Consider the following 8,130-nt stretch of genomic DNA (forward strand, 5'->3'; position numbering starts at 1 on the left):
CCCTCCGCCGCCCCGGAACGTGCGGGCAGCGGGCCGAGGGCCGGCCCGGGCCAGGCTTCCCGTCGTACGGCTCGCGCGCGCCTGGCGGCACCAGCGGCAATTTTGCAGTTTCCCGGGTTCCCGAGACCACCCCCGCCCCACGCACCCTCGCTTCCCCCGCCCTTTCCCCGTGCTGGATCCCACCGGAAAGCCAAAACAATCGGGTCCGCGCAGGCGCGAGGAAGGAAGCGGAAAGAGCAGGAAGGGAGGGGGCCGCGCGAGGTGCCGGGGAAGCTCCGCTGAAGGGGGTTTCCCGGGGAAGGTCAGCGGAGGGCGCGTGCGCGGCGGAGGGCTCCCCGCCCCCCGGCCCCCAGACGCGCGGGCCTGAGGAGCTCCCGGCTTATCCTGGCGGAAGGAGAGGCCCTGGAATTTTAGGGGGTAGGAAATCCAAGCAGCACAGTACCAGATTTCATGCTGTGGGCTGTTTTCTTCCCCTCGAAATACAAAAATATGCAGGGTAGGTCGGGGAGTGGGAACGAGGAGGACTAGACACCACTAGACCAGCGGAATAAGGGGAGACTGGGCTCTTGGCTGAGTGGGCTTTGTCCTCTTGGTCCCTTCTCCCCCAAACACGGCCCCTGTTCTCCAGAGCATGTTTGGTTTAACGATCTCACCAGAAAGGCTCCATATCCTGGTCTCTCAAGGCCAAGGAACAACTCAGAGAAGCCCCTGAACGGCCCGCAGTTTGGGGGAGAGAAACGTCGGGGTGCGGATGGGCGCCTCTCCACGGGAAGCCTTCTGGATAGTTTTGTGCCGCATTGCGGGCAGCTACCCGCTCCCGCCCCCCAGCAAGTTCCAAAGGAGTGCCTGCAGTTCCACAAAGCCAGGCCTCTGGAGCAGCCGGTGCCTGTGGCCCACACTGGTTTGCTTAACTTGGTGCGGCTTGCTGACAAGCGGAAAGCTATATGTTTGCTCTCATTTGTTAGAGGTTATGGATCAAGGATTGTCCGAAATGCCCACACTGTCGTCACCTACCTTGGTAACTTCACTCTTGGCATAAGCCCTACCTGGAGAATGTACTCGACTAATTATAAACTAAAAGCATATACGTTACTGAAGAGCTTCTTCCTGTAGGGTAGGCTAGATGAACTGAATGCTCACGAAGATGTGTGTATCCGGGACTACTACTGACAAAGGATTTTTCAATAGAATTTGGAAACTAGATTCAACAAATCTCTATAGAGTGCCAAGTATGCTATCACTCTGCTTAATCTCACTAAATGTTTAAGAATTCTGATATTAAACAACAAAGAAGCCATACAAAATATTGTCACTTAACAAATGCTCTGTGCCAGACTGGATCCTGGTGATGCAAAGTCCAAACAAGAAGGTGGAAAGTACCAAAAGTACCTATGGTAAGAGTTTGTGTTTCATCCTGTAGACAGAGCCATTTAAGATTTTTAGGGAAGACAATATCTTCATAAGATTTTAGAAAACTATATTTTTAAATTTTATGAGTTTATTTGAGCCAAACTGACAACATATATTCCAGGAAACAAGATGTCAGATGCTCCCTAGAAAAAAATAATTCTGAAGCATAGTGGATTTCGGACTGGAAGTTGGATACAGGTTAAGAGGCTGTTAAAAATCCAGGCAGGAGATGGAGAGAGTCCAAACTCATTTAGTGAAGACTGTGAAGAATGGACTTGAAACTAGCTAAATACTTGGTTCCTAAGAGGATGAGGAATAAATAAGTGAAGGATGACTGAGTTTCCTAGTTAGAGTAGATAGTAATATCATTCTATAAAGAGAAGCTAACTGTGAGGATGAAGGAGAGAACTAAAACTCATTTTAATAGCTGAGCAGTTAGGAATGCATTTGGCTGCAAGAAAAAAAAAAAAAAAGCCCATTGCAGTGACTTAAACAAATAAGTCTCTTTGGTCATATAACCAGTCTGCAGGTAGGCAGTTATCTTTGTTGATTCAACAGCTTAACAGCACAACCACAATTTCTGTGATTCTTTTGACATTTCCCTTATGGTTGCGAGATGGTTACAGCGGTTTGAGCCTTTACACCCTTGTTCAAGACAGGAAGATGGAGAAAGAGGTGGCTTCAGCAACCTATGTTTATTTTTTTTTCATGAAAGTGAAAGCTTTCTTAGAGCAATACCTCATACCACCAACTCAGCAGACTTCCAAATCTCATTTTTAAGAACAGCAATTTGGCCAACTATAGCTGCGAAGACAGTTTTTCCAAGTTCTAACAAGGCTAGAGGGAGAAAAGCACTGAGAACGAATGTTGCGTCAGATAAATGGCAGTCTGCTAGTTAGTTAATACTTAAAGCATTGCTTTTTAACGTTTAAAACACTGAGGGCTGGCAGGCTGGATTGATGTATCTAATGTTTCAAAGAAGTTATTCTTTTCGTATTTTATCTTAACAGAAAAGAACAGATTGAACATTTATCTTCAAATATTTGTACTTGTTTGCCATTCCCTCTGTCAAGGTTGCCATCCCGGTAAAAAGTCTCAGAGGCTATTAGAACAATTAGGAAGAAGGAGGATGCTGCGGGCAGAGGAGGCAGACCCACTGCATCTGGCAGATCGTGGAACGACTGTAGGGGACTTGGCCTCAATAGCATCAACACCACCTAAATTTCCTTACAAGTCTTGCCTCTCAGCCTAGAAGCTGAACCGTCGCAACTAGTTACTGTATCCAGTTGAGGGAGATCATAAATCAGTATTTTCTAGCAATTATACTAACTTTTTTGGCATGTACATCAGCCCCCATGTGATCTGTATCCAAAACTAGGCACATAACATTGTTTCAAGCATTCTTTTTTAGTCAAAAAGGCATTTTTTTAAATTGAGTGCCAATGACCGTGAAACAGTATCTTTCTAAGACTGCATTTTAAACATAGTCATGATTCTAAAAAAGACAGAAAACATTGTCATGATTCTAGAAAAGACAGAAAATTTCTAAAGTTGAGTCTTTTCTTTGCTTAACCATATCTGAATGTTATACATCATAATTACTTAAGATATTAAGATAATGTGAAATATTCTTAATGTTAATTTTAACCTACTTACAAATCTTGGACTTGGGGAAGGAAGTTACTAGGGCCATCTCTGAGGGGACAGTGTATTCCAGAGTTAACGCACAATACATCCTCTCCATCTTGCTTCCCTGTAATAATACAGAGAAAATCTAGTTAAAATGGACATCATTATGACAGGGTAGTACGAGGAAATTCTCTCTGGTGACAGAGCAGTTCTGCATCTTGATTGTGGTATAATAACAACTGATAAAATTTAATAAAACTATATAGAACACCTGAAAATATGAGTGCGTACGAAAGAGATGAAATCTGAGTTAGGTTTGTAGTCTAGTTAATTGCATTATGCCAATGTCAATTTCCCAATTTTATTAATGTACTGTAGTTTTATAAGAAGTTACCAGTGGGAGAACCTGGGTGACGAGTACCCAAGGAACTCTCGGTACTATTTCTGCAACTTCTGAGTCTACAATGATTTCAAGATAAAAAGTTTCTTAAAGTGTACATCATTCAACAAAGACTTATTTTAATACCCTGGGATACAGAGATAAAAAAAACTCACAGAGAGATGGGAGTATTAGAGAGAAATGTCCAAACGAACCAACAGTGAGATAAATTCTGTGAAAGCAATAAACACATGGAGTTGTGAGAGTACATAAGAACAAGCAGGTCAAGAAAGGCTTCTCAAAAAGTGGAGCAGGCTGGGTGGAAAAAGAAGGGAACGAGCAAAGGAATAGAGCAGGGTCAAGACGTAGAAGATTAAATGAGCCCCGCTAGACTTCACTACTGTATGTTTTCGTTGCATACTGTACTTTTTAGCTCATCGCCCTTATGATTATTATAATTAAATGTCTTTATAATGTGAGCTCGGTGAAGGTGAAAACCACTTTTATATCTTGTTAGTTCTCCAATGCCTTATGCAGTTCCAGTCTAGTCACTCAAATATTTGTTGAGTGAACGGGGTCGTTTACTATGCCCGGAACACAGAGTACCTGTGAGAGAATGACAGGATATCTGGAGAGGGAGGAAAGAGATAGATGCAGAGCATGAAGGGACTTATATGTTAAGTTTGGACTCTATCTTAAAGGTAATGGGGAACTATCAGGTACATGATTGTTGTTGTGTTTTAGAAAGATAATATGAAGGGAAGTATAGGAGAAGCAAAATGTAGCAATGTCCCAGTGGTCAAAATGTAACCTTGAGTAGTTTGTGCCTTAGCAGAGGAAAGCAAACTAGGCTGTTAGTAATTTCAGGTCTTGCTCTGGGGATTATATGTCTACCAGCCCCTGAATGTCCTAGGACTTTGTTTTGTACCAATAATAATAATACCAACAACAAAAGTAATAATTAACACTTGGTGAGTGCTTATTATGTGCCAGACACTTTCAATATATTAACTTATTTAATTCTTACAGCAATTATATGTGTTTGCTCCAAAGATGAAGTGATGAGGCACAGAGAAGTAACTCACTCTAGATCACACACTAATAAATTAGAATATTATTGCAATGGAATACAATATTTTTCAGCCTTAAAACAGAAGAAAACGATCACATGCTACAATACGGATGAATCCTGAAGACACTAATGCTGAGTGAAATAAGCTAGACACAAAAGGAAAAATTACATGATTTACTTATATGAAGTACACAGAGTAGTCAAATTTATAGAGACAAGAACTAGTGGTTGTCAGGAGCTGGTAGGAGGGGAGAAGGGGAAGTTCTTGTTTAATGACTACAGAGTTTCCGTTTGGGATGATGTAAAATTTCTGGCTATGGGTAGTAATGATTGCACAACATTGTAAATGCACTTAATGCCACTGAATTGAATGCTTAAAATGGTAAATTTTATGTATGTTTTACCAAAAAAAAGTTTAAAACAACACAAAGAAAACATTGGAAAGAGAGCTGACTTTGTCACTTACTAGATCTGTGATCTGAGGCAAATTACCTAATTTACCCAGGTCTCAATTTCCTCATTTATAGAATGGGAAAAATAATAATGGTACCTACTTCCTACGTCTATTGTGAGGTTAAAATGAGATAACTTGGCAAAGCATTACTTCGTCTTACGCTTAATTATTCCTAGCATTGAAGGGAAAAAATCTAATTCTAAAAATCATGAAAGACCTTAGTAGTTTCTCTAGCAAAATTGTTACGATCACAATGGCAGAGAGAACTTGTACATTTTTAACAGTTGGCTGAATCATATAGTAGATTAGGATTAGTTTTGTAAGAAATCGCCACACTGTACTCCAAAGCAGCTCTACCATTTTGCGTTCCCACCAGCAATGAATGAAAGTTCCTGTTGGTCCACACCCTCCCTAGCTTTTGGTGTTGTCAGTGTTGAGGATTTTGACCGTTCTAATAGGTGTTTAGTTGTATCTCATTGTTTTAATTTGCATTTCCCTAATGACATACGATGTGGAGTATCTTTTCATGTGTTTATTTGCCATCCGTATCACTTCTTTGAGAGGTCTCTGTTAAGGTTTGTGGCCTCTTCTTTAATTGAGGTGTTTGTTTTCTTAGAGTTGTTTTAAGAGTTCTTTGTATATTTTGGATGACAGTCCTTTATCAAATATGTCTATTAAAAATAATTTCTCCCAGTATGTAGTCTTTTCATTCACTTGACAGTGTCTTTCATAGAGTTTTTAGTTTTAATGAAGTCCAGCTTACCAATTCTTTCTTACATGGATTGTGGCATTGGTGTTCTATCTACAAAGTCATCCCTATACCCAAGATTATCTAGATTTTCTCTTGTATTATCTTCTAGACATCTTATAGCTTTGCATTTTACACTTATGTCTATGATCCATTTTCAGTTAATTTTTGTGAAGGATGTAAGGTCTGTGTCTAGATGCATATTCTTTGCACATGGAAATCCAGTTGTTCGAGGACCATTCGTTGAAAAGACTGTATTTGCTCCATTGTATTGCCTTTGTTCCTTTGTCAAAGATTAGTTGACTATATTTATGTGGGTCTAGTTGTGAGCTCTCTATTCTGTTCCATTGGTCTTTTTGTCTATTCTTTTGCGAGTACCACATTGTCTTGATTACTATAGCTTTCTTTATAGTAAATCTTGAAGTCAGGTAGTGTCTGTCAGTCCTCTAACTAGTTCCAGATAATCCTTCTCATATGCAAACTGCTCTAGAGAACAGAAAAAGATGGCAAGTTATCTAACTGATTATATGGGACTAGGATGTCTTGAAACCATGAAAAGACAGTACAAGAACTGAAAATTCTTAGATTCTAAAATTCTAAATAAAATACCAGCAAGTGGAATCCTGCAATGTGTATTAAAATATATAAAAACCGAGTTGTATGCATCCCAAGAATACAAGAATTGTTTAATGAGAGAAAAATCTATTAAGGAATCTGCCTTGTTAGGTGAAAATGAAAAAAATATAATTATTTCAGTTGATGAAGGAAAACCATTTGCTAAAACAACATTCATTTAAAAATTTTAAACTCTAAATTTGGAATAAATGAGATCCTGCTAACTTGATAAAGGGTATCTAGAAAATAACCTACAATGATTCTTTATGATGAATCATTAGAAATTAAGTTCAAGACAATGGTATCTGCTATCACTTTTTTAAATTGAATATTGTACTAAAGGTCTTAGAAGATTAAGACAAGGAAGAGAAATGAGAAGATAAGCATTGAAAAGGAAACAAAACTGTTATTTGTAGGTGACTTGAGTGTCCACAGAGAAAATCTAGTAAAATTGACCAAAAATTGAAACTAATGAGAGTTCAAGGTTGCTGGAATATAAAGTCAATATATAAATGTCAATAGTATTCTTATATACCACCAGCACAGAAAATGTAATTTAAGTAAATCATTTTCAATAGCAAGAAAAGCTAGAACTCTAAAAGACATTTATAAATGAAATCATAATTAAGGACCTTGTATTTAAGATTTATCCATGGATACAGACGTGATTTTAGTTCATTCATTAAACTCCTGTGTAATAGCCCATATCTATATTATGATTTATTTATCCATTCTGTTGTTTCATGAACATTCAGATGGCTTTCAATTTTTTAATATTATAAGCAATGCTACTGCAACAAATTTTTTTTTAAATGTTTCCCTGTGTATATATGCAAGATTTTATTCTAGGGTATTTCTAGAAGTAAAATTGCTGGTTCATGAAGTATGACACATTTCAACTCTTTTAGATACTATCAACTTACTCTACAAAGTGATTTTACCAATTTACACTCTCACCAGCAATGTATACATGTTCTTGTCACTCCACTTCCTCCTTAACCCATGATGTTGTCAGAGTTATGTTGTAAATGGCATCTCATTGCAAATTCCACAAAATGTAGGCTCCCTAAGAATTATAATTTTGTTTTCTTCCCTTCTGTTTCCTAACGGTTAGAATTGTGCTGGTCTCATTGTAGGGACTCAAACATTTGTGGAGGGGATGAATGAATGAAGGATCACTAGTGAGGCTGAGCATGCTCGATGTGTTCATTACTGACCAAAATGTTAAAGACAGGCTCAAGGTGTGGAAACATAGACCGTCATTGCACTGTGTCTAAAATTTCAATCTGAAATCAATGTGTCAACTGAGAGGAAAGTAGAAATCACTCTACTTTCATGAGACAGAGACTGTCAAATCGTCACAATGATGGCGACACTGACCACCCAGGCACTAGAAAAGGCATTGGGGCTGAGAATTCAAAGACCTCAGCTCACCCCTCTTCCAACTAGTAGGATTGTAACTTCACACATATGCGCAGATTACTTAACCTCCCTGAATCTCAGGTATCCTCATCTTAAAATAGAGATGATAATAATATGCATTTGGAATCCTGAGCAGAGAACACATAGTTCACTAACTGGACATTAACACTAAAATAGCAACCACCACCTAACCTCTGACACCCCACTCCACACAAAATGCCTCAGTTTGCACAAAAAACTTTACATAAGACGTCTAGGTGGACTCTATGGACCAGTATATTACCACTGTATATTTCATCCTTGATATCTTGCAGCACTGCCTCAAACCCAAAAACCAGTTAGCAGGGATTTGGGGGACATTCTCATTCCAGTCCTGCTCCCTGGTAATCTACCTACAACCC

At 39.2% G+C, this 8,130-nt stretch overlaps 1 protein-coding gene and 1 long non-coding RNA gene across 2 annotated transcripts in view; one reads left to right on the plus strand and one right to left on the minus strand.

The window, feature by feature from the left end:
- RP9 (RP9, pre-mRNA splicing factor) overlaps positions 1-8,130 on the minus strand; it is a 167,805-nt gene that overhangs the window by 9,713 nt on the left and 149,962 nt on the right. Inside the window, exon 6 of the transcript XR_002780934.1 lies at positions 3,067-3,163. The gene's annotated coding sequence lies outside the window, so the exon portion shown is untranslated. The remainder of the gene's footprint in view (positions 1-3,066; positions 3,164-8,130) is intronic.
- Positions 661-8,130, plus strand: part of LOC111741246 — a 17,428-nt gene continuing 9,958 nt past the window's right edge. The window contains exon 1 of the long non-coding RNA XR_002780937.1: positions 661-1,394. This is a non-coding gene — a long non-coding RNA (uncharacterized LOC111741246). The remainder of the gene's footprint in view (positions 1,395-8,130) is intronic.

Source organism: Pteropus vampyrus, unplaced genomic scaffold (assembly GCF_000151845.1).
Source record: "Pteropus vampyrus isolate Shadow unplaced genomic scaffold, Pvam_2.0 Scaffold75, whole genome shotgun sequence".
NCBI lineage: Eukaryota > Metazoa > Chordata > Mammalia > Chiroptera > Pteropodidae > Pteropus > Pteropus vampyrus.